The 25,617-nt window shown below is 43.4% G+C and overlaps 3 long non-coding RNA genes across 4 annotated transcripts; 2 read left to right on the top strand and 1 right to left on the bottom strand.

Annotated features, from left to right (window-relative positions):
* Positions 1 to 3,739: 3,739 nt before the first annotated feature.
* Positions 3,740 to 14,755, top strand: LOC122202279. 2 transcript variants are annotated; one of them, XR_006194570.1, is made up of 2 exons: positions 3,740 to 3,957; positions 13,958 to 14,755. It is a non-coding gene; the product is annotated as an uncharacterized LOC122202279 (long non-coding RNA). The 2 variants fall into 2 exon arrangements; XR_006194571.1 differs by lacking the exon at positions 3,740 to 3,957 and adding an exon at positions 8,283 to 8,324.
* LOC122202280 lies at positions 14,219 to 23,318 on the bottom strand. The gene is made up of 4 exons (XR_006194572.1): positions 23,233 to 23,318; positions 21,192 to 21,251; positions 17,369 to 17,438; positions 14,219 to 14,421 (listed from the first exon to the last, which is right to left on the bottom strand). It is a non-coding gene; the product is annotated as an uncharacterized LOC122202280 (long non-coding RNA).
* Positions 23,072 to 25,334, top strand: LOC122202278. The gene is made up of 3 exons (XR_006194569.1): positions 23,072 to 24,478; positions 24,727 to 24,785; positions 25,301 to 25,334. It is a non-coding gene; the product is annotated as an uncharacterized LOC122202278 (long non-coding RNA).
* Positions 25,335 to 25,617: the final 283 nt, after the last annotated feature.

Genomic DNA, 25,617 nt, shown 5'->3' with positions numbered 1-25,617 from the left:
GGATTATATGGTTGAGGATTTTCCATATTGCTTTCCATAGTGGCTATACCATTTTGCATTCCTGTTGGCAACACACAAGAGTTCCAATTTTTTCACATCCTTGCCTTATTTCAAATTTAAATACTGATTTAAAAAATAAATTTAAATACTGATACTCAATTCAGTTAGTGGAAAACTTTTAACTATGTTTGGAACAACATGGATATGCGAATCTACTTTTTTAAATGTAAATTTTTAAAAAAATTTTTATGTTTATTTATTTCTGAGGCAGAGAGAGACAGAGCATGAGTGGGGGAGGGGCAGAGAGAGGGGGAGACACAGAGTCCGAAGCAGGCTCCAGGCTCCGAGCTGTCAGCACAGAGCCCTACGCGGGGCTGGAACTCACAGACCACGAGATCATGACCTGAGACGGAGTCGGTCGCTCAACCCACTGAGCCACCCAGGCGCCCCATAAATGTAAATTTTACCAATAAAAATTTAACATCCGTATTGACATGTGCTGTAAGTGGAAAAAACACATCAGGTTTCAAAGGTCTAATCCAGTAAAAAATAATATAAAATGTCTCATTGATAATTTTATATATTGACTAAATATATTGACTAAATATATTGACTAAAATATATAATATTTTAGATATACTGAAACAAATAAAAACATTAATATTAATTTTACCTGAGGGGCACCTGGGTGGCTCAGTTGGCTGAGTATCCGACTCTTGATTTTGGCTCAGTTCATATCTCACAGTTTGTGAGTTCGAGTCCCACATCAGCCTCTGTGATGACAGTGTGGAGCCTGCCTGGGATTCTCTCTCTTAAAATAAACAAACATTAAACAATTAATTTTACTTGTTTCTTCTTACTTTTGTAAATGCACCTCCTAGAAAAATTTTAAATTACATATGTGGCTCACATTATGTTTCTATTGGACAGTACTGCTATACTGGGAGCCTCCACTCCTACAGCATAATGAAAATCGCCAGATTCCAGAAGATAAACTTATCTCTGAGTCCCGGTTGTTTTAATATTTACACCTTCTGCTCTTAATATTTATATCTATCTTTCTTTTACTATGGGAGGATTCCCTGAATGAAAACTTCTAGTCACCTTTACAGCGAAAAGCTCGGCTGTTCTACCTAGTTCCCCAGTGACTATCTGGTTTCCATGTTTTGTTGGTGTATTACAGTCTTATGCCTTCCATTACAGTGTCAATTAACTCCTGTGCCTGGGGTGAAGGCTGGGGGCCACATGATAAACACTTCACTGAGGAAAGCTCAGGAGATACGCTAATGTGTTTTCAGAGTAAAAGCGGCAGTTTCCTTCTTCTTTAATTTGAAAATGCCTTGACACAACTTCTCCCATACCTTTGTGGTTCTTACCACTTACAGCTTCCATTCAGGAAGCAGTCAGGAATGCTGGAATGACTTATTTCCATGTCACAACAAAGTAGTGGGGCAGTACCTGGACCAGGTATGGTCACTTGCAGTGACTGATGGCTACATGCCAGAGGGGTGTGTGGGGACCGAGGAAGGAACTCTGAAATGTTGGGTAGGGAAGAACCAAAAGCCGGAATTGAGGCAAAAGAGTTGTTGACTGTATTTTTGTCCCTCATACCTAGATCACTCAAGTTATAATAACTATCACCAGCGCTCTGAGTGCAAAAATAAAACTCTTTTCCTGGAGGATAATTGTTCATACTTTTTTTAAAATAAAATTTTTATTATGGGATTACTTTATTTTTCAAAGATAGAGTTTGGTTATTTAAAGCTTATTTATTTATTTTGAGAGAGGGAGACAGAGTAAGAATGAATAAACATTCAAGCGGGAGAGGGGCAGAGAGAGCGAGAGGGAGAATCCCAAGCAGGCTCAGCACTGTCAGCGCAGAGCCCAACGTCAGGCTCGAACTCACAATCTGTGAAGATCATGACCTGAGCCGAAATCCAGAGTAGGACACTTAGCCGACTGGGCCACCCAGGCACCCCTGGGATAATTTTAAATCTACAGAAAAGGTGCAAAGATAGTATAGGGAATTCCTGCATACCCTTTACTATTTCTCTTATATTTAATGTCTGATATAACCATGGCACCTTTGTCAAAACTAAGAAATTCACATTGGTAGAATACTCTTAATCTATAGACTTTAATTTGGTTTTACCATTAATGTCTTTCAATGATTCTAGAACCCAACACACAAGCCACATTGCATTTCACATGCAAGCTTTTTATATACAAAGACCTTGCCCCATTTTACCATTCACCTTAATGTTTTGATTTCTCATTATAGCCTGTAAGGTTTTATTTTTTGTGTATGCTTACGTATAATTCTTTTTTTAAATTTTTTTCATTTTTGAAACGTTTATTCACTTTTGAGAGAGCGCAAGCAGGGGAGGGGCAGAGAGAAAGGGAGGCACAGAATCTGAGGCAGGTTCCAGGCTCTAGACTCTCAGCACAGAGCCTGAGGCAGGGCTCAAATCCACGAATTGTGAGATCATGACCTAAGTCGAAGTCGGAGGCTCAACCGACTGAGCCACTCAGGCGCCCCTGCTTACGTGTAATTCTGAAATAGGAGTTTATTCATATTGGTGATGCCCACCAAAGACTACGCATAGTTATGATCAAACAATGAAGGATTAAAACAAAACAAAACAAAACAAAACAAAACAAAACAAAACAAAACAGGGGCACCTGGGTGGCTCAGTGGGTTAAGCCTGAACTTTGGCTCAGGTCATGTTCTCATGGTTCCTGAGTTCGAGCCCCAAGTCCGGCTCTGTGCTAACAGTTCAAAGCCTGGAGCCTGCTTCAGATTCCCTGTCTCCTTCTCGCTCTCTGCCCCTCCCCCACTCACACTCTCTCTCAAAAATAAACATTGAAGAAAAATCTTTTTTAAAGATGGAAAGCAAAAGAAGACTGCTTAGCAGCTTTTGCTACAGAAATATGACAACTTTTGGCCCCCCATACTGCTAATTACGACTGTGTACAAATTCAGTCTGTCTTGAGAGCAAAAACACTGGTGGCCTGGATGTAGGAGGAACTCAAATGACATCGAACTGGCGCTTTTCTCCAGCAATGAAGATCTTAGCGATGACATCCTCTACCCCAGCGCTTTGTCTCTGAGAACCGGGCCAGAAGCCAAAGCCCTGTTCTCCAGAGGAACCTAGAGCCAGGTGAAGCTACCTGACAGTGCGGAGTAGGAACCCAAGAGCTGGGAGCACAACCTGCACGCACTCCTCATGCTCTGCCCTCTGAGCAGCCTTTATGTCTCTGGTGTTCCTGGTTCCCTCTTTCTCCCTCGACAGGAAACGAGTCCATATCTCCTCTCACGGTGGTCTTCTATCTAGACGTCTTTGGGGCCCGCCCTTTGAAGTGCTTCTCAGTGGGCAGCCTCAGCGACTCAGGAATGTTCTGCGGCGCCACTCCCCTACCTCACTGTCCGCACCCACAGGCCCTGGCTCCGCCCACGCTTGGCAGACCAATCCCCGCTCCGTTTCAGGCGCGTCACAATGGCGCCCTCGCGGCCCCGCCCCCGGAGCCAGCCACTGAGGGCCTGCCCCGCCGCGCTAAGTCCTTCCCGCTCCATCTTCCTGGGGAAGAAGGTGGGGTTTGGCGAGAATATGGAAGCGGAGCGGGGGCGCGGGCTCCCGGGGCTGGTGCTCCCGGGTGCTGGGCGTGCAGGGTGGAGCGGAGACCCGGCAAGCCCAGAACAGCGGGGCTGCCGGAAGCGCTGCGTGTGCCCGAAGGGCGGGGGGGGGGGGGGGGCGCTACCGCGCGCCAGACCCCACCCTTCGGAGGCCCCGCCAGGGGAGCAATGCCAGGGGTTTCCATGGTGATAATAAACAAGCGCCAACTGCCTTAGCTACAGATGCCTAGTCCCCAGTGTTCCATCCTCCCCTGGGTGCTCAGAGGGACGACCAAGGTGCGGAATGTGAAGAAGAGCGAGAGCGTGGAGACTCGGAGTCCGATGTGAGGGGCGGGACGGGCGGCGGGTCCGAGGCTGAGGGTCGTACAAGGGAGACCTGCAGAGAATTGGGCCCTCTGGGGGTGGGGACAATGGGACTGGGGTTTGGAGTGTGTGTGTGGGGGGGTCGTTGTAGAGCGAGCCAAGGTTCTTGGCTCCAGTGGGGGAATCGCTATTCTGTCTGGGGAGATGGAGACAGGAGGATCCAGAGGGACCAAGTGTGAGGAATCCCTTCCTTAGGGCAGGGGTGTTAGGGAGGGGCAGAGAAAGGGGGAGACACAGAATCTGAAGCAGGCTCCAGATTTTGAGCTGTCAGCACAGAGCCCTGTGAGGGGCTCAAACTCAGGAACCTCAGGATCATGACCTGAGCTGGAGTCGGAAGCTTAACCAACTGAGCCACCCAGGTGCCCTATGATATTCCGTTTAATAAGCAGGCAACAACTTATTTCTTCACTATTCTGTTAAAGGACATATAAGTTATTTCCATTTTGGGATATGATAAACAATGGTACTTTGAACCAGCATATGTCTTCTGGAGCACATGTGCCAGATTTACTTTAGATTATACCTGCAGTGGAATTCCTGGGTTATAGGGTTTGCCCACATTCAATTTCGTCACATAAAGATACTATCATTTTATTTTATTTTTTTTTTAGTGTGTTTATTTTTGAGAGAGAGTGTGTGTGTACGCAGGGAGGAGCAGAGAGGGAGGGAGAGAGAGAATCCCAAGCAGGCTCCATGCTATAAACACAGATCTGGACTCGGGGCTCAATCTCACGACCCTGAGATCATGACCTGAGCTGAAATCAAGAGTCGGTCGGTCGCTTAATGACTGAGCCAGTCAGGCACCCCCATAAAGATACTTTCTAAAATAGTCGTACCAATTTACCTCCCTAACCCCAGTGGGATTGCTAGATTATAAAGTATTTAACTTTATGAGCAATTACTAAACTTTTCCAGTGTGTGTACCATTTTGCATTCCCATTAGCAATGCATGAGAGTTCCAGTTGCTTTACATCTTCACTAGTACTTGATATTGTCATTTTAGAAACTTAAAATATTTGTTCTAGCCATTCTAATGGGCTATATGGCCATATTTTATCATGGCTTTAATTTGCATTTCACTAATGGCTAATGATTATCTTTTCATGAACTTACTTGTCATCCCCATATCCCTTTGTATGTATCTGAATAAGTGTTTTTCCCATTTTTAAAAATTGGGTTGAAGGGGCACCTGGGTGGCTTGGTCGGTTAAGCGTCCGACTTCGGCTCAGGTCATGATCTCACGGTCCGTGAGTTCGAGCCCCATATCGGGCTCTGTGCTGACAGCTCAGAGCCCGGAGCCTGTTTCAGATTCTGTGTCTCCCTCTCTCTCTGCCCCTCCCCTGTTCATGCTCTGTCTCTCTCTGTCTCAAAAATAAATAAACGTTAAAAAAAAAAAATTAAAAAAAAATTGGGTTGTTTCCTTCCTGTTGAGATCTGACAGTTCCTTATACTTTCTAAATACAGGTCCAGATGAGTGATTTACAAAATTTTCTTCCAGAGGCCCCTGGGTGGATCAGTTGGTTAAGCAACCGACTCTTGATTTCAGCTCAGGTCTTGATTTCAGGGTTGTGAGTTCAAGCCCCATGTTGGGCTCTGTGCTGGGCATGAAGCCTAATTTAAAAAAAAAAAAAAAATTCTTCCAGTTTATAGTTCATCTTCTCTTAATATTGTATGGGGTGCCTGAGTGGCTGTTGGTTAAGTGTCCAACTCTTGATATCAGCTCAGGTTATGAACTCATGATTTGTGGGTTTGAGTCCCACATTGGGCTCTGCGCTGACAGTGTGGAGCCTGATGGGGATTTTCTGTCACCCTCTCTCTCTGCTCCTCCCCCACAGTATTGCAGAGCAGAAAAGTTGTCTTTTTTTTTAAATGTTTATTTATTTTTGAAAGAGAGACAGTGCGACTGGGGAAGGGGCAGAGAGAGGGAGACACAGAATCCAAAGCAGGCTCCACATGGGGCTCCAACCCACAAACCGCGAGATCATGACCTAAGCAGAAGTAGTTGTTTAACCGACTGAGCCACCCAGGCACCCCCAGAGCAAAAAAATTTTTAATTTTGATGAAGTCAAGTCTGTCAACTTTTTCTTTTATGGATCTTGCTTTTGGTATTATATCTATTTGCATAACACTAGGTCTTGATTTTTTCACCTATATTTTCTTTTAAAAGTTTTATACCTTTACATTTTACATTTAAGTTTCATTCTGAGTTTTTTGTTTTTGTTTTTAACGAGGTGTGAGATTTAGTTCAAGGTTCTCTCTGTTTTTTTTTTTTTTTTTTAATTAAAAACCACTTTTTTAAATTTTAAGTAAACTGTACCCTACACGTGGGGCTCAAACTCAGGATCCCAAGATCAAAAGTTGCTTGCTCTACTGACTGAGTCAGCTGGGCACCCCATCTTTTTTTTTTCTTTATAGATATGGGTATGCAGAAAAATGGCTATACAATTGTTCCAGCACCATTGTTGAAAAGACTATTTCTCTACTGAATTGCCTTTGCTCCATTGTAAGAAATCAAATGGCCCTGTCTGTGTGGGTCTAGATCTGGACTCTTTTCTCTGTTCTGCTGACTTACAGGAGCCACCCCCCCCACCTTTTAAATGTTTATTTGTTTGTTCATGTATTTAGAGACTGCGCATGAGCAGGGGGAGGGACAGAAAGAGAGGAGAGAGAGAATCCTGAACAGGACCCATGCTATCAGGCTATCAGTGGGGAGCCCAACTCAGACTGATCCCAAGGTTTGCGAGATCATGACCTGAGCAGAAATCAAGAGTCAGATGCTTGGCTGACTGAGCCACCCAGGCTCTCCTCATATACATTTTAGAACAGTTGTTTATATTTTATAAAAAATATTGCTGGGATTTTGATAGGAAATATGTTAAACCTATATATCATTTTGGGAGAGAATTGACATCTGTCTTTGCTATGTTGAGTCTTCCAATCTCTGAGCATAGTACGTCTGTTCATTTACTTAGATCTTAGATTTCTTTCATAAGTTTTTTGTAGTTTTTAGCATACCAGTCCTCCATATGTTTTGTTATGTTTGTTAAATACCTAAGTAATTTTGATTTTGCTGAGCTATCATAAATGGTATTGTTATTTAAAACAATTTTTGTTAATTTGAGAGAGAGAGTGTGAGCAGGGGAGAGGGGTAGAGGGACAGAGAGAGAGAATCCTAAGCAGAGCATGGAGCCCTATAGGAGGTTCGGTCTCACCACCCTGGGATCATGGCTGGAGCTGAAACTGAGAGTCGGCTGCTCAACTGACTGAGCCACCCAGGTGTCCCAATAGTATTATATTTTTTAATTAGATTTCCACATATTTTATTGCTAGTATAAAAAATACAATTCATTTTTTTAAATGCACTGCATTCTTTAAAAAAAAATTAGTGTTTATTTGTTTTTGAGAGACAGAGTGCAAGCGGGGGGGGGGGGGGGGAGGTAGAGAGAGGGAGACACAAAATCTAAAGCAGGCTCCAGGCTCTGGGGTGTCAGCACAGGGTCCAACACTGGGCTCGAACCTGCGCACTGTGAAATCATGACCTGAGCCGAAGTCAGACACTCAACTGAATGAGCCACCCAGCTGCCCCTGAGATAGCTAGTTTTATAGGAAATCTCCACTGACTGAAGTCTAAGCTTATACAATGAGCAGCTGTTATTACAGAAGTGGAAGCTGTGTAACAGATTTGCACCATGAACTTGTGAAATCAGTATTTTTTAAAAATTGCCTTTTTAATATTTTGTAATGCCGGGGCGCCTGGGTGGCTCAGTCGGTTAAGCGTCCGACTTCAGCTCAGGTCATGATCTCAGGGTCCGTGAGTTCGAGCCCCGCGTCGGGCTCTGTGCTGCTATCTCAGAGCCCGGAGCCTGCTTCGGATTCTGTGTCTCCCTCTCTCTCTGCCCCTCCCCTGCTCATGCTCTGTCTCTCTCTGTCTCAAAAATAAATAAAACATTAAAAAAATTTTTTTTTTAATATTTTGTAATGCCTCAAAATGTCTCTTGCATTTTGAGCTTATTTCAATTTATATTGTGGTAGTGTAAGTCAGCAATTATATATGCATATTAAAATGATTATGTGAAATAAAACTTTTATGCCATGATGCTCTAGACACAGTCAAGAGACATGCTTTTGAAAAATTCAATTATAGCTATTAGAGTCATAATCTTTTAAGATTTTGATTTTTTTCATTCTAATATATATATTTTAAGTTTTATTTTTATTTAAGTAATCTCTATACCCAACGCGGGGCTTAAACTCATGACCCCAAGATCAAGAGCCGCATGCCCTTCCAGCTGAGCCAGCCAGGTGCCCCCTAATCTTTTCTTCTAAGGTAAGTTAAGGTTTTATAACATTAAATTTGAAAATTGAAACATAATATTCATACTGTAGGGTTTTGGTCTTTGTGATTATATGAAATTGTGAAGCCTCAATTTAAAACTTTCTTTTTACTGTTAGTTTATCTTAGGTGTGTTTTGCTGAGTGAAACACTTAACTAAAATTTCTATTACCAAATTAAAATAAACGATTTTTCACAGAAAGGTTCATAGGACTCAGGATATAGTCGTACTTGTGGCTAAGATATATTTACATTATGAGGATGCAAAACAGAATCAGCAAAAGTTCATGGGGTGACGTCTGGAAGAAACCAGGCCTGAGCTTCCCAGAGTCCTCTTAGTGGAGTCACGCAGGATGCTCTGAATTCTCCCAGCAACAAGTTGTGTGAAGTGTTGTTATGAGGGAAGCTCACCAGAGCTAGGAATTCGGGATCTTTCTCAGAAGTCAATCACGGAGGCACAAAGTACCAGTGTTACTCGGGGCAGTCAGTGAAATCCCAGACGTCCAGAAGGAAAGCAGGTGGTCAGCATACACGTTTGTTTAGGTGCAGTGAGCTACTCTTACCATTTAGGGAAAGTTTTTTATGAGTGTAGGCAGCCATTTACCAGGCATGTTCTCAGATACCAGCCAAGGGCTGGCCTTGCAAGCAGGCCTTGATAAAGTTAGCAGGCTCAGGCCTGCTGTGTTAACTCTTTGGCATGAAATATAAATGGCATAAACAAACCAATTAAACAACAGCAATTGTTGGAATGGCTTTAAAAAAGACCCAGTATCTACAAGAAAATCTGTATAGGGAGTTTTAGATAAAGGGATAGGAAAAGATATAACATGGAACAGTAAACAAAAATCTGAAGTGACTGTATTAATATCAGACAAAGTAGACTTCTGAACAATGAAAATTACCAGGGATAAAGAGAAACAGTATATAATGAAAAAAGAACTGAATAGCCAAAACTATTTTAAGTGAGCTCTATGCCCAGCGTGGGGCTCAAACTGATGACCCAGAGATCAAGGGTCACACACCCCACCAACTGAGCCAGCCAGGGGCCTCACCAAAACTTTTGTTTTTAATGTTTATTTATTTGTTTTGAGAGAGAGAGAGGATGAGCAGGGGAAAGGCAGGGAGAATCCCAAGCAGGCTCTGTGCTGTCAGTGCAGAGCCAGACCTGGAGCTCGATCTCAGGAATTATGAGATATGACCTCAGCTGAAATTAAGTCAGGTGCTTAACCGACTGAGCAACCCAGGCACCCCCTTGCCAAAACTGTTTTGAAAAAGAAGAATAAAGTTGGAGGAATCATACTACCTAATTTTAAGGCTTCCTATAAAGCCATAAGAATTAAGATAGCACGGTATTAGTGAAGGGATAGATTAGTAGAACAAAATAGAGTCCAGAAATTGACACAAATATGGCCAACTGATTTTTGACAAAGTTTCAGAAATTCAGTGGAAAATGGATAGTCTTTAATAATTCAGTGAATTAATTCAGTGAATTAATTAATAATTAATAATTCAGTGCCGAATGATTGGATATCCATATATGGATAAAATAAACCCTAATTGAAACTTCACGCCTTATATTTTAACTCAGATCACAGATCCAAATATAAAACTATAAAATGATTTATAGTTTAACCTCCTTAGGGACCCTGTTGAAGTAACAGCAATTAAAATATATTCTATGAGCACCTCCCTTATGGTCTGTGTAATGGTAATATCACCGCTATTGTTTTATAAATGGGGAAACAGAAGCAAATGGAATATCAGTAACTTAAGGGTACCCAACTCGTAGATGTGTTTTGCAGTAATGTTTTATGAGGGATTTGTGTGACAAGTGAAGATGGTGGAGAAACAGGTAGGAAGCAATGGCTTAGAAGGCTCTCGAGAAGAGCGTCTCTGGACATTGGAAACTTGTTGCTTTTCCTGCCGATTCTGTTAATAAATAGTACAACTGCGCATCTGTATGGTGTTACCTATTCTGTTCCTTGGCCTTACTGCCTCAAAGGAAACACCATGATCCATGGGCTGGAAAGGTAAAGCGGTTCACCCTCTGCTGGCCTGTGTCAGCTATCCTGGGATTGGACCCAGCTAGACTGTCCAGTGCTCAGATGCACCCCCACCCCGACCCATGTCCTTGCCTTACCCCGTTTACCAAGTTCTATTTTGTATCTCTCCACACCGTTTTGAGTTTGTCCTTATAAATGTCATGCTCTTCTCAGCAAATACCTCGATGCTTCTATATTTATCACAATACGACTAGAATTTAGTCACATTTTATCAGATTACTGGGGAATAGGAAAGTTTTTGGGTGATTAAATAGTTCAAATATCTTGCTAGTATTTCAGTAGTTTTTTTTTTTTTCTTTGTTTGGTTTTCAATTTGTTTTTAAATATTTTATTTTTTTTTAAGTAATCTTTACACCCAACATGGGGCTTAGACTCACCACCCCAAGATTAAGAGTCGGGTGCCCTACTGACTGAGCCAGCCAGGCACCCCTCATTTGTTTTAAAAAAAATTTTTTTAACGTTTATTTATTTTTGAGACAGAGAGAGACAGAGCATGAACGGGGGAGAGTCAGAGAGAGAGGGAGACACAGAATTGGAAGCAGGCTCCAGGCTCTGAGCCATCGGCCCAGAGCCCGACGTGGGGCTCGAACTCACGGACCGCGAGATCGTGACCTGAGCTGAAGTCGGACGCTTAACCGACTGAGCCACCCAGGCGCCCCTAAAACTTAATTCTTTTTAAATAGATAATCTACTTTTGTTTCTTGAATTATTGCATTGATAAACATTTGTGGACAATATCAGCAATAGTGATAGTAAATAGCCTTGATTGGTTACCAGATTTAATTGGAGTTCTTTTGGTGTTCCATCATTAGCTAAAATGTTGCAGGGGGCTATCAGAAACCTTTAGTTCTGTTACAAGATTGTATTCTCTCCATGCTCCTTTTCTAAAATCACCTTCAGAGTCTCATGGCATCTTATCTATATTCCAGTCACAAGATCCCTCTTTTGGTTATTAATTTTTTTAACGTTTGTTTATTTTGAGAGAGAGAGAGAGAGAGAGCGCACGAGCAGGGAAGGGGCAGAGAGAGAGGGAGAATCTGAAGCAGGCTCCTGGCTCTGAGCTGTCCGCACAGAGCCCCATGTGGGGCTCGAACCCACGAACTGCGAGATCATGACCTGAGCTGAAGTCAGAGGCTTAACCGCCTAAGCCGCCCAGGCACCACCCCAGCCCTCTTTTGGTTATTAATAAAATCCAGGATGGGGCATTTGGGTGGCTCCGTCAGTGAAGTGTCCAACTCTTGATCTTGGCTCAGGTCATGATTTCGGTTCATGAGCCTGCTTGGGATTCTGTCTCTCCCTCTCTCTGCCCCTTCCCTGCTTGTACTCTCTCTCTCTCTCAAAATAAATATATAAACTGAAAAAAAAAAAATAAAGTAAAATCCAGGGAGGTGATTTACCATCTCAGTCACTCCTCTGAGACTTTCTGCCTCCTGACATGATCATGATCTGTGGCAAGGAGACAGGCTACTTGTCTTTCCAAGGCTGCTGTACAAATTGCCATAACCCTGGTGGCTTAAGACGAAAATTCTCTCACAGGTCTAGAGGCCAGAAGTCTGACATCAAGCTGTTGGCAGAATTGGCTCCTTCCGGAAGTTCTGAAAAGGGGCCCATCCCAGTCCTCTGTCCTTCTGGTGGCTGCTGGCAATCCTTGGTATTCCTCGGCTCGTGACTGCCCTACAGTCTCTGCCACCATCTTCACATGGCCTTTTCTCCCTGTCTCTCTGTATGTATGTCTTCTGTGTGTCTCTGGATGTCTGTAAGCTCTTCTGTATGTCATAAGCTCTCTGTGTGTCTTCTCCTTTCCTATGTCTTATAAGGACACCTGTCGTTGGATTTAGGGCCCATCTTAAGCCAGGATGATCTCATCTTGAGATCCTTTAATTATGCCTACAAAAACCCTTATTCCAAATGAGGTCACCTTCACAGGTTCCAGGGATTAGTTAGGACTTGGGCATATCTCCTTGGGAGGCCGCTATTTAACTCACTATACTACCAATGTGTTTACTAAATATAATAACTTGCCCAAGCCCTGGTTTTGGCCAGGAATGGTGCCAGGCACTGGAGCTAGAAAGATGACTAAGGAATACCTTTTTAAATATCACAGAGTATAATTCCAAGAAAAGATATAAAAACCCTCAGGCCCTTATAATGAGATGTAAGTATAATGAAGAGATAAATACAAACCCTGTGGAAACACAAATTAGGAAACTCACAAAGGTACTCCTTAAAAAGATCGTGTCTGGGCGCCTGGGTGGCTCAGTCAGTTGGGCGTCTGACTTCAGCTCGGGTCATGATCTCACAGTCTGTGGGTTCGAGCCCCATATCGGGCTCTGTGCTGATGGCTCAGAGCCTGGAGCCTGCTTCGGATTCTGTGTCTCCCTCTCTCTCTGCCCCTTCCCTGCTCATGCTCTGTCTCTCTCTGTCTCAAAAATAAATAAAAACATTAAGAAAAAAAAATTTTTTTAAAAAGATCGTGTCTGCCTAAAACTGCCCTATCTGATACGAAGCCACATGGAGCTGTTGAGCACTTGAAATGTGACTACTGTGACGAAAGAATGGAACTTTTCCTTTTCCTTTCTTTCTTCTTTTTTTATCTTTTTAAGTAATGTCCATCCTGGGTGTGTCACTCCCCAATGCAAGGCTTGAACTCACAAACCTGAGACCAAAACCTGAGCTGAGGTCAAAAGTCAGATGCTTAAGCTTAACCGACTGAGCCGCCCTGGTGCCCCTCCTTTCAATTTTAATGTAAGTTTAAACACAGATATTTGATTCAGTTACTGAAAAGCTTTTAAGTGGGCCTGGAATAACTTGGTATATAATTATTTTTTCAATAGTAAATTTTATGAAATCTAAATATAGATCAAGCATTTCTTTTTTTTTTTTTTTTTTTTTTTAAGTTTATTTATTTTGAGAGAGAGAGCAGGGGAGAGGCACAGAGAGAGGGAGAGAGAGAGAGAATCCTAAGCAGGCCTCACACCAGCAGCACTGAGCTCGAAGTGGGGCTTGAACCCACGAATTGTGAGATCATGACCTGAGCCAAAACCAAGAGTGGAACCCTTAATCAATGTGCCACCCAGGTGCCCCTCAAGTATTTCTCGTATGTATGTATGTATGTATGTATGTATTTTGCCCCTTAAGTCTTTCTGATGAAAATTTAGCATCTGAATTCAGATGCTCTTAAGTGTCATATACACAGCAGATATTGAAGACCCAGGACCAGAAAAAAGCTTCATCGTATTGTGTCCATTTCCTCATCTATGATACCTGATTGACAACACCTTCCCTGTGATGATCCTACCAGCAATCTATCTGGAGGAGAATTGTCAAATTTTCAATTTTACATCCTTTTATTATCAGAGCGTTTACGATGCCTACTAACGAATGGTAGGATGGAAGGGGAGTAGAGTACTAGAGAAGAATTCCTGGGTCACGGAGTAAAAACTGGACGAGTTCTCTGAGGAGCAGGACAGCAGTGTGCTAAGAACAAGGGACTACGGGGGCACTACAGGATCTACTTCTCAACCCCACCGTCTGATCTCTTCTTCCTACTTTACCTTCCTCCAGCCCCTCTGGCTTCCTTGCTGTCTCCAGATCACACCAGTTGTGCTCACAATGATCTGATCGCAGATGCCAACACGCTTCACTCCCCTGCCTCCTTCAGAGTTCTACCCAAATGCGACTTCATCACATGGGCTTTCCTCTGAGTCCTACGTAAAAGGCTCCGCCACTCACCACACATCAACCTTCATCCCTCTGCTTTATTTTGCATCACTACCACACGGCATATTTATTGTTGATTTTCTGTCCATTAAAATGGAAGCTCTATGAGAGCAGAAAGTTTGTCTTGTTTATTGCTTCATCCCCAGAAGCTACAGTGTTTGGATGTAAATGAGTGAATAGATTGGGCCGGGAGCAGAGTAACTGGGTTCCAATCCTTTCTCACCGTGGTAACATGGACACGTCTGTCAATCATTCTTGCATTTCGGTTTTCCCATTCGCAAGTAAGGGATGATTACTCTTCTCTCGGCCTAGATGAGAGGATTAATGGAAGAAGGGGCGACTATTGTTTATAAGCATCTTCTACTGGGCATGCATTGCTGCAATTGATTTGCATATATTGTTTTTAAACCCCAGGTCAGCCTGATAAAATGGATATTAGTGTTCCCATTTTACAGATTAAGAAACTGAGACTCAAAGAGTTAGTGGCTTGTGAAATCCAAAGTGAAGAAAGTATGTGAAATAAATATTAGAAGTATGACACTGCAATAAAAAATGTGAAGTATCTTGGTAATTTTTATATTGGTTATATATTGGAATAATATTTTGAATATTTGAAAAAATAAAATCTGTTATTAAAGTTAATTTCACCTGTTTCTTTTTTTAAAATGGGTTTTATTTATTTAAGTAATCTCTACTCCCCACATGGGGCTCGAGCTCATGACCCCGAGATCAAGAGTCTCACGTTCCTCTGACTGAGCCAGCTAGGTGCCCCAAATTTCAACTGTTTATTGTTACATTTTTAACATGGCCCCTACAAAATTTAAAATTACATATATGGTTCACATTATATTTCTATTGGATAGCACTGCCAGGTCATTTTAGACCATTTCACCATTTTAGGTGAAAGGGAATCAGATCAGGGAAGAAAAAAATATTTCACAGAAGAGAAAGAGGTATTCTTGATATGATAATTAGTTTACCGAATAAATGTATAGATTTAGTTTTACCCCGATGTCATATTCTTTTTTTTTTTTTTAATTTTTTTTTTTTAATGTTTATCTTTGAGAGAGAGGGAGAGACAGAGCATGAGCCGGGGAGGGGTAGAGAGAGAGGGAGACACAGAATCCGAAGCAGGCTCCAGGCTCTGAGCTGTCAGCATGGAGCCCGACGCGGGGCTCAAACTCACGAACCACAAGATCATGACCTGAACTGAAGTTGGTTGCTCAACCAACTGAGCCACCCAGGTGCCCCGCCAATGTCCTATTCTTGTTAGACCCCCCTCCCTCACCTTTAAAAAATAACCAAGAGTGTGAAAGGGTAAGAAGGAAGAGTATTTACATACAGTCTCATTGGTAATCTCCACCGTCGGGCATGGAGAACAATCAGAACCTGATCATGTCTGAGACTTGGTCATTTCTAGATGTCCCTCACCCAGTGGTGTCCCCCTTCCCTACTTGTCCAGCTTAATGTTGATTCTCAATCATTATTAGTCCCTCCATTCTTGCTTTACCATTTGGTCAAACCCCGTACCTGGCTAACTTTGCCTATCATGTACCTCCACTCATGTAGCTGGACCTGGGTGACCATTCTGTCATTCAGATCACTTCAGATTCAGAAACAACTAATCTTCCTGATTTCTTCATGTGTTCAGCAACCGTACCATGTGACTATAGTCTAGTTTATCTTCCATCCTTCCAGGGGGCGCCTGGGGGCTCAGTCAGCTAAATGTCTGACTCTTGATTTTGGCTCAAGTCATGATCTCACAGTTTGTGGGATCGAGCCCCATTTGGGACTCTGCACTGACAGCACAGAGCCTGCTTGGGATTCTCTCTCTCCCTCTCTCTGTGCTCCTCCCTGCTCACACTGCCCCACTCTCTCTAAATAAATAAATAAATATTTAAAAAGATCTTCCAGGGGCGCCTGGGTGGCTCAGTCGGTTAAGCGTCCGACTTCAGCTCAGGTCACGATCTCACGGTCTGTGAGTCCGTGAGTTCGAGCCCCGCGTCCGATTCTGTGTCTCCCTCTCTCTCTGCCCCTCCCCCGTTCATGCTCTGTCTCTCTCTGTCTCAAAAATAAATAAACGTTAAAAAAAAATTAAAAAAAAATAAAATAAAAAGATCTTCCATTCTTCCAGATGCTTTAATTTATACTTATCTCATATATCAGTTATTTCAACATCCATTACCTTCTCCTGTCCTGTGAGTAAGGAAACCATCCTCCCTGGTCTGAAAGGGACAGTCTCAGTCCGCTCCTATCATCTAGGCCTAGTGACTAATAGCAGTCATATTCATTCTCAAAAGCGTTCATATTTAGATGATAAGTTCAAAATCATCCTACTCTCAGCAGGTAACCAAACCTTTAGAGTTTCCCCATAATGATGACAATTCCATCTGCCCAATTACTCAGGCCCAAAAAGGTCAAAGTCATTTTTGACTCCTCTCTTTCTCTCACATCATACACTGTCAGAAAATCCTATCAGCTGTACCCTAAAATACATATTTCACTCCACTTCTCTCTGTACTGATTCGAGCAACCATCATCATTTTGTACATGAATTATTGTAATGGCCTCCCAATTGGCCTTCCTGCTCCTGAACTTCATCTTTTTCAGTCATATTCAGGACGAGGCATTTGGAAAGTGCCTGAAATGTACAGATTCTCAATAGATGCAAGTTACAGATGACTAGGGACCATAGCCTCCCATTTTAAGCATTTGCTTCAATATATACTAGAGGCCATTATCTCAAATAATAGAAAACATGGGCTTCTGTGCTGTGTCAGGCAGTAATATCCATGTTTACCAGTCAGCTGTCCAGCCAAAACATATGGTCCCTTAAATGACCTCTAAAAGCAGAGGGCAGGGAACATGTGGTCTCTTATCCTGTGACTGGGAAAAGTAATTCCTTCCTCTCTCCTCCCGCATCCCTTTTGCCCACAGTGACATGTCAGTGTTTCTCTCCACCAAGTTCAAAAGCAGAATTTACTGGGCGCCTGGGTGGTTCAGTTGGTTAAGTGTCCAACTTTGACTCAGGTCATGATCTTGAAGTTTGTGAGGTCCAGCCCTGCATTGGGCTCTCTGCTGTCAGCTGGAGCCTGCTTCTGATCCTCGGTCTCCCTCTCTCTCTGCTCCTACCCCAATTGCTCCCTCTCTCAAAAATAAACATTTAAAAAAAAAAAAAAGCAGCATTCCCTGAGTCCATCTCTCACAAAATGCAACCCTCACACTGGAAGAGGGAAAAAAATTAGGAAAACTCACCAAGCCTGGAACTTGAACTTGTATAAAATATACATTCAACCATAAAAATGTATCTGGGCCGTTTTTTAACCTATAAAGAATAAAACCAAAATTCAAGGGAAGAGTTGAAAAATGAAAGAGAAATGCAGCAAAACATCTAGAAGAGAAACATGGATGGGAGTAAAGGATTTCACAAACACACACACACACACACACACACACACACACACACACACAGAGCCCTGATTGCATTCTACAGAGGACACCCTCACACCGTCATCTTCCTTCTGGGTGATTTGTCACCTTCAGTGATCCTGCCCCCATATTCACATCTTTGTATAGTCCCCTCCCACATCGAGTGAGGGTTGCCTACGTGATCAACAGGATGCAGACAAAGTGGCATGTCACTTCTGAGGCAAGGTTCTAAAGGACACTGTGGCTTCCGCCTCTCTCTCTTGGATTGGTTGCCCTGAGGGAAGCCAGTCGCCACGTTGAGAGGCTCACCCTGCAAGGAATTGAGGCGCCTGCCAATAGCCATGTGAGTGTGTCTGCCTGGGAGCAGATGCTTCAGGCCTGGCCAAGCCTTCAGGTGCCTGAGGCCTGGCTGAGAGTTGCTGTGCCACCTCAAGAGAGAACCTGAGCCAGAAGTGCACACATGAGCTGCTCCTGACGCTCAGAAATGGTGTGAGATAGTAAACATTTGTTGTTCGAAGCCACCAAATTGTGGGTTATTTGCTAGGCAACACTAAATAATAAACTGCCTGCAAGCGTGTGACTCTGTAGCAATTTCCGAAGAACTGAATTGGGAAGGGGCACTGGTCCTACTATTTTCATTTATGCACAAGCAGTTTGCTGGATACCCTGTGAAATTCTGGACATCCACATATTGAGCAGACAGAAGTCTAACACCGTTACTTAGAAAAAACAAACCCAGAAAAACAGCATCACTTCCTTGGGACATTTTCATCCCTTTTATCACTTCCCTCATTTATGTGGATGCGTTCCCCTTCCGCAAGTTCCTCTGGCTGTAAATCTAGAGCCTCTTAAATGGTGACAGTGTCGAAATTTCCCTGGCAGCTCTTTCTTTTCTTTTTTTAAATGTTTATTTATTTATTTTGAGAGAGAGAGAGAGAGAGTGAGAGTGTGAGCGGGAGAAGGGCAGAGAGGCAGGGAGACAGGGAGACCGAGGATCCGAAGCAGGCTCTGCATTGACAGCAGAGAGCCCAATGCAGGACTCGGACCCACAAACCGCAAGATTGTGACCTGAGTCGAAGTCAGACACTTAACTGACTGAGCCACCCAGGTGCCCCCCTGGCCAGCTCTTCCCTCTGTAACTCTATGTTCAACTTGAATTTCATTCCAGCATTATAACTTTTGCTGTCTTTGCTGCAATTTCATCCTTGTTGTCCAATTTCCTCTTAATTACTATTATTTTTTTTAATGCCATGGGTTGGTGTAATAGTCCGACCCATTTTTGACCTTTGACTGATGACTGTAAGGGTAGGGCTAACCGGTAGCCTTAAGAGATAACATCTTTGTTTTAACACCATAGGTTAAGAGATAACAGCCTTATCCTATCAATCAAGGGATGGATTAGCGCTTGATTGGATTGGGGCAAGGGCCTGTTTGAACTGTTTCCACCTGGGAACTATTCCTTTGTTCTGTTCCCAGGTGATAATAAGACGATGTGGTAGGCTATAAAAATTCTGTACTCTGGGGCTCCTGGGTGGCTCAGTCGGTTGAGCGTCCGACTTCAGCTCAGGTCACGATCTCACGGTCTGTGAGTCCGTGAGTTCGAGCCCTGCGTCGGGCTCTGGGCTGATGGCTCAGAGCCTGGAGCCTGCTTCCGATTCTGTGTCTCCCTCTCTCTCTGCCCCTCCCCCATTCATGCTCTGTCTCTCTCTGTCTCAAAAATAAATAAATGTTAAAAAAAAAAAAAATTTCTGCACTCCGGCTGTTCGAGACTGCACTCTGGTCAAGAGTGTCGGTCCCCACTGATCGGTTTGCCTTGCCTCTCATTGCAATAAACTTTGTTGTGACTGTCACCAGTGCCCGTAGCATTCTGTTTCAGGAGTCGTGTGGATGCAACAATGACAGCTTTTAAGCTCCACCAGTCTTCCTTCTCCTCCTGCCCTACGTCTGGGCAAGCTGATGTGAAAGCCCAGGTAATCCCCCTCTTTGACTCTGGAGGGAATTTCAAGTCACACAAGCCCATGAGCCCACATGTCAGTCCCACCCCTTAAGCCCAATAAAACCCTTAAGCCAGTCTTTTCAGGGCTCTCTTAAGCCGTTTTGGGACTTGCATGGAAACTATCCCTGTTCGCTCCAGAAAGCCTCATTAGATGAGTGATAAACCCTCTTTGTGCATGTGGGGTGCCATCACTTTTGACACCCAAACCCAATTTTGAATGGGAAGTCCATCTCCTTTCTTCTGGGTAATGTCAAAGATAAACCCAGCTGGGGTGCCTGGGTGGCTCAGTCGGTTAAGTGTCTGACTTCTGCTCAGGTCATGATCTCACGGTTCATGAGTTCGAGCCCTGCAACGGGCTCTGTGATGATGGCTCGGAGCCAGGAGCCTGCTTCAGATTCTGTGTCTCCCTCTCTCTCTCTGCCCCTAACCCACTCGTGCTCTGTCTCTCTCAAAAATAAAATAAAAAAAAACAAACATTAAAAAAAAAAAGATAAATACAGCCAGACATTAGTTAAGGTGGTGAAAATAGACTTTATCCAGTAGTTACTGACAGTAGAGGAAAGGGTTGAGCTCTATTCTAATTTGTGCAGAAGTGATAGGATTTTTGTAAAGTTTATTTATTTTGAAAGAGAGAGGGAGAGAGTTGGGAGTGGCAGAGAGGGAGGAAAGAGAACATCCCAAGCAGACTCTGAGCAGCTCCCTATGTGGGGCTCAATCTCATGAACCGTGAGATCATGACCTAAGCCAAAATCAAGAGTTGAATGCTTAACCGACAGAGCCACCTATGTGCCAGGAGGTAATAGAATATTTTAAAAGGAGAATGTGGTGGGGGAAAGCAGAGGCTCAAGTAGAGTCAGAGAAGTGAAATATTAAAAAGTATAAATGCGATTAGGTCAGCTGCAGCTGTAATTATTTAATTTAGAATTCTATCCTCGCACAGAGACTGGGAGACAGAGGCCCTATCCTTCCTGATGGATACACTTCAAGGAAATGGCTTTCAGGTTCTTGAAGAGACACTTCTGAGTTGGTGGTACATGTACATCTCAAAGGGACAGAGGAAGAATTCCTAATCAGTAAATGCTCTAAGAAAAGGAAGTTAGGGGCCTATCGCTATTGGCTGGCACAAACAGCAAATTCTGGCAGAGTTGAGTTTTTTGGCCCAACATTTTAATGGTGTGTGTGTGTGTGTGTGTGTGTGTGACTGGCAGGCAGGGTAGGGAGGTGGGCATGGGAGTGGCTGGGGTCATCCCAGGGACACAGCCTGATGCCGGTAGATGCCATACTAGAGTTTGTCTCCCAGCAGAGGTCCGGATGGAATTACTATGTGCTGAGAGTTCTGCAATTCTCAGTAACCAAAACAGTTTACCAATGGGAGACAAAGAGCCCACACAACTCCAACTGTTGCTCTCTCAGTGTGAACTGAGTAACAGATTTAGTGACGGATTACCGGCAGACTTTGAAAGAAGGGATGTGACTTGTCACTGATCATGATGTGCAGCCGTTATTAGTGATTTGTAGACTGAAGACCTAGCAGCTGAGATTCTACTTCATGCGATTCCTCAGTTAATATAAAGTGGTAGCTGAAATTGGAATCATATTGTTGTGGGGCCAGTGTTATTTAACTAAACCATAGTGACTGAAATTCACACATACCTGAACTGTGCAAAAGACTGCCAGTTAAGGATATTGCTGTCACATACGGGAATTTAAGTTCTGCAAATTTAAAATAATGTGAATAAATATTTCAAAGTTATATGTTTTATACAAAGTTTAAAATAATGAAATTCTCTTAATATTTTAAAAAAATTGTTGGGAGTCATAGATTTTTAAAACTCTTGAGCAGCAAATTGAGGTCAATATTTGTTATACTACTATACAAAATCCCCTTTACCTTAAACACACAAAATTTAACTCTATCACATGTCAAGTCTCCTGTAAATGTTGCGTATGTGTTTTGAAACATTCATTTTGTGATCTCCAGACTTGTGTCGCTACTTTAATATTCAGTGTTGTTAAAATTAAAAATCTTTCTTTTTTTAACCAACTAATATTTACTTAGGAGTAGTATTCGACCTTGTGATGTAAAACATGCTTGAAAATTGATAGCTTTGGAATAAAATTTTGATTAAAAAATTTTTGTTTAAATCTTTATTTTTGAGAGAGAGAGAGAGAGGGAGAGAGAGTTCGAGCAGGGGAGGAACAAAGAGAGAGGGAGACACAGAATCTAAAGCAGGCTCCGGGCTCTGAGCTGTCAGCACAGAGCCTCACACGGGGCTTGAACTCACAAATTGCGAGTTCATGACCAGAGACCAAGTCAGAGCTTAACCCACTGAGCCACCCAGCTGCTCCAAATTTTGATTTTTAATACAATTCAAGTTTGATGGATTATGCAGTTGAATTGGTAGCTGAATTCTGTTAAATGCTCAGAAAATATGAAGTAGAATTAAAACAAAATTTCTGTATCCTATTGGTAGATTTATGCTCTTTCAGAATGCACTCACTACACTTATTCCAATGGGAAAATTAGTACTCAATTATCTAGAGAGTAAATCTTGTCTTATTTTCACTTACACATTCTAATACACCACCCACAATATGTGGGTTCCATTGTTTTGGGTTTTGTTGAATCCTGGTTTAAAAAAAATAGTTTCAAAAAAACTTAACAAAACTTTTATAAGAGACATTTTGGAACAGTTGGGGAAATTTGAATATGGACTTGATATTAAATGGTTTTTATGGAATTAGTGTTAAATAGTATAGGTGTGATAATGTTATTGTGATCTCGCAGGAATATGCCCTTAATCTTAGATGATACATGATGACATATTCAGGGCTGGTGTCATCATAAATGACTACACATCTAGATAAAGCAAACATGGCAAAATATTAACAGCTGTTGATTCTATGAGAGTTGTATTGTGTCCGCTCTTTAAATTCTTTCGAATGTCCTATTTATTTGGAAGTATCAATAAGAAAGAGCCGGGACATAAACTGACCAAGAAAATGTTTACCTTCTTTACCGAAAACATGCTAGAATAGTCACGTCCTTAAAATGCCATTTTTGTAAAATGTCAGAAGATGGTGCACAGCCATCTAACGGAGATCAGGCTGTGTGTGATAGTCGTTTTCTTTCGGTTTGTATTTTTATTCATCTACAATTTTTACGTATTGCAAGTAATTTTGAGAAGCTGGCACCATCATATTTTATCATTACTACTACAACCAACACGCCCAGCTCCAAGCTGCCGTGCCTTCCTGTGGGAAACTCTGCGGCCAAGGGCTTGTTTTCCTCCGCAACGCTCGCTCGGCTCGAAACCTCTCGAGACTTTAGCCCACGAGTCTGGGCTGGCCGAAGGTCGGCCTCACGCCCCCTCGCGGTTATAGCCTACGCGGCTCGGCACCCCCCTCCCCCTCTAGGGCCGGGCGGGGGGGGGGGGGGGGTTCCTGCCGCGGGGCCTGATGGGAAGCGTTTTCCGGGTCTGCGGTTTGCACCGCGCGGGAGCCGGGGGGAAGGGGTGGGGAGGGCGGGAGTTCTGGCGCATGCGTCGCCCGCGCGCGGCCTGCCCCTGGGCGAGGCAGGGGCTGGAGCGCAGTTGGGGAGCGGCGGCTGCGGAAGGGCGGGGCGTGGGCCTCGGATCCGTGCCCGCGGGAGTGGCCGTGCAGGCGGATCCGGATCAGATCTTTGTACGCTTACCGGAGCCTGATGGTTTTCAAAAAGGCCGCGATGGCGTTGGCCCTCCTGTTCTGAGGCCGCCGCGCGCTTGGCGATGCAGGGAATCCTCACCCTTCTGCTGTAACAGATTAGGAAATGGAGTCTCAGGCCCGCGAGTGCCTCGGATCGTGCAGCCCCGCGGGAGGTGGCGCTAGGAGGCGCGTCCACAACTGCCTCCTCCCTAAGAAATGATTCTGCCTAAATCCGGCTTTGTGTCCGACCCAGTACTGAGCCAGAGGGTATCGCTGTCAAGTATAACGTAGACTCCGCTTTATTGTGGGGCACTGGTATTTTGGGGATTCTTGGTGTCCTGAGGTTTCCTGGGTCACTCTTCATAATGGTTAGTTCTGGGCCTGGTCTGAACGAACTGTCCAGCCTGTGGTCCTAGTTTGGGGTTTTTGAAGGACCAGCCCAAGATTCTGGGGCCCAGGGAGCTCCAAGATTTGAGACCCTAATGGTAGGTTACAACTAAAATGATTTTGTCCCTGACATTCGTGTCCTGATTCCTAGGAACCAAGCTCTTGTAAAGAGGAATCCCACCTGTAAGATCGCCAGTCTGAATGGCGATCCCGGACCAGGGCTGCAGAGCAGAGGAGGGCGAGGCAGAGAAAGAGCAGACTGTAGATTTGCAGGGCTAGCAGCAGTATGTGATCCTTGTGTTGTGCAAGCCACCCTTCAACCTTGACAACCTGAGGTCTGAGCCAGGTTTTAGGAGAGGTGAGTAAGGGCTAAGGCCAAAGGGCAAGCCTGCCAAGTAAAGGTCACTTCATTTGCAGGTTTGAGAGAGGATGGTCTGGGAGAAAGAAATACCACCTACCACCAAGAAAATTCTTTTTTTTTTTTTTTTTGCGGGGGGGTTGGTGACGGCATTTTTCTTTTATTGAAGTATAGTTGACATACATTATATTGGTTTCAGGCGTACAATATAGTAATTTGACAATTGTGTACAGTACAAAATTCTCACCACGGCAGGTGTAGTTACCCTCTGTGGGTGACACTGGTTTTCAACCCACCAAGAAAATTCTGAGACCTCTCTAACAGACTTTGATGTCTTTCAAATGCTCCACCCTTTTCAGATCCTGAGGGGCCCTTATGCCACATGCGGCATTGACAGATGTGTTGCATCCTCTCCTCTGACTTCGCAGACTCAGAAGGTAGTGCAGGAAAGAACTTCTGGGTTACCTGTTTCTGCCTACAATGAAAGATGAAAAACACTGAGCCAGAGAGGGTAAATGTCAGGGTCCTCCTGTTCATGTGCGGTCTAACCAATAGTCGTATTTTCAGATACAGTTAAGTCAAAACGGGCTTCCATCAAAAGACAGAAACTACTGTCGAGGTAGTTAAGGACCAAAGGATGTTCTCCTACAGGAGGACATTTTATCCAGCTAGTGAGTGGAGTTTTATAGGTGAGAGAATCCAGGGAGGTGCAAAGTAGGTCAGATCTCTTGTGATTATTTTTTCTTTCTTCTCCCCTAGCTCCACCTTTGTAGTTCCCTACATGTTTCCTAGTTCCATAGAAAATGAATAGATCTCAGGTGAGTTGTTTATTTTCCCTATTTTGTTTACTGTGACTGTATGAGGCTTTTAAGGGTCAATAGGTGAGAATGGAAATATAGAAATAGATGAAAATCAGCTTCAGGGAAAATAGCCAGGAGCGCATCAATATGAGGACAAAGTGGTGTGCAGAAATATGCAGGTTTTATATTACAGCCAAATTTGTCTGATTTTTCTGATAGTCGTAGCAAAAATGCAGACATTTTCTGTTGCATGGTTTGAATTGGCCCCTGAAGAAACTGTCATGCTAATTCCTCAGAAGACATAAGAGTTCTTAAAAATGTTCCTGTCTTGTTCTTCCTGTGTAACATAGTAAATAATCTTTCAGTTACTATGAGAAGTAATGCAGTCTGCTGCTTATAATTGCTCCTCAAGGGAAGCAGGACACTTGTGCTAAAGGAGAACTCAGTCAGTCCAGGTTTCTAAAGGCCAAAACACCATGGTGCCATAGACCTCTTTCTTTTTTTAAAAAATGTTTGTTTATTTATTTTGATAGAGCATGCGCAAGTAGGGGAGGGAGAGAGAGGATCCAAAGTAGGCTGGAAAGCGCGGGACTTGATCCCATGAACTGTGAGATGGTGACCTGAGCTGAAATCAAGAGTTTGATGCCTGACCCACTGAGCCACCCAGGTATGCTCCCACCCCCATCGACCTTTTTCTGCCTAATCCAGGCATAGAACCAGGGATGTCTCCAAAAAGAATGGATTATACCACCTTCAGATAATCTTTAATGCTATGTATAGAGTGTGCAACAGATGGGTTAAAGGTATTTTCTGGCAAATGTTTCCCCATTTCCGTATTTCAAACCAAATC

The sequence above is a fragment of the Panthera leo genome, chromosome D2 (assembly GCF_018350215.1).
Source record: "Panthera leo isolate Ple1 chromosome D2, P.leo_Ple1_pat1.1, whole genome shotgun sequence".
NCBI lineage: Eukaryota > Metazoa > Chordata > Mammalia > Carnivora > Felidae > Panthera > Panthera leo.
The sequence above is the reverse complement of the archived record's forward strand: the minus strand, read 5'-3'. Positions and strand labels throughout refer to the sequence as shown.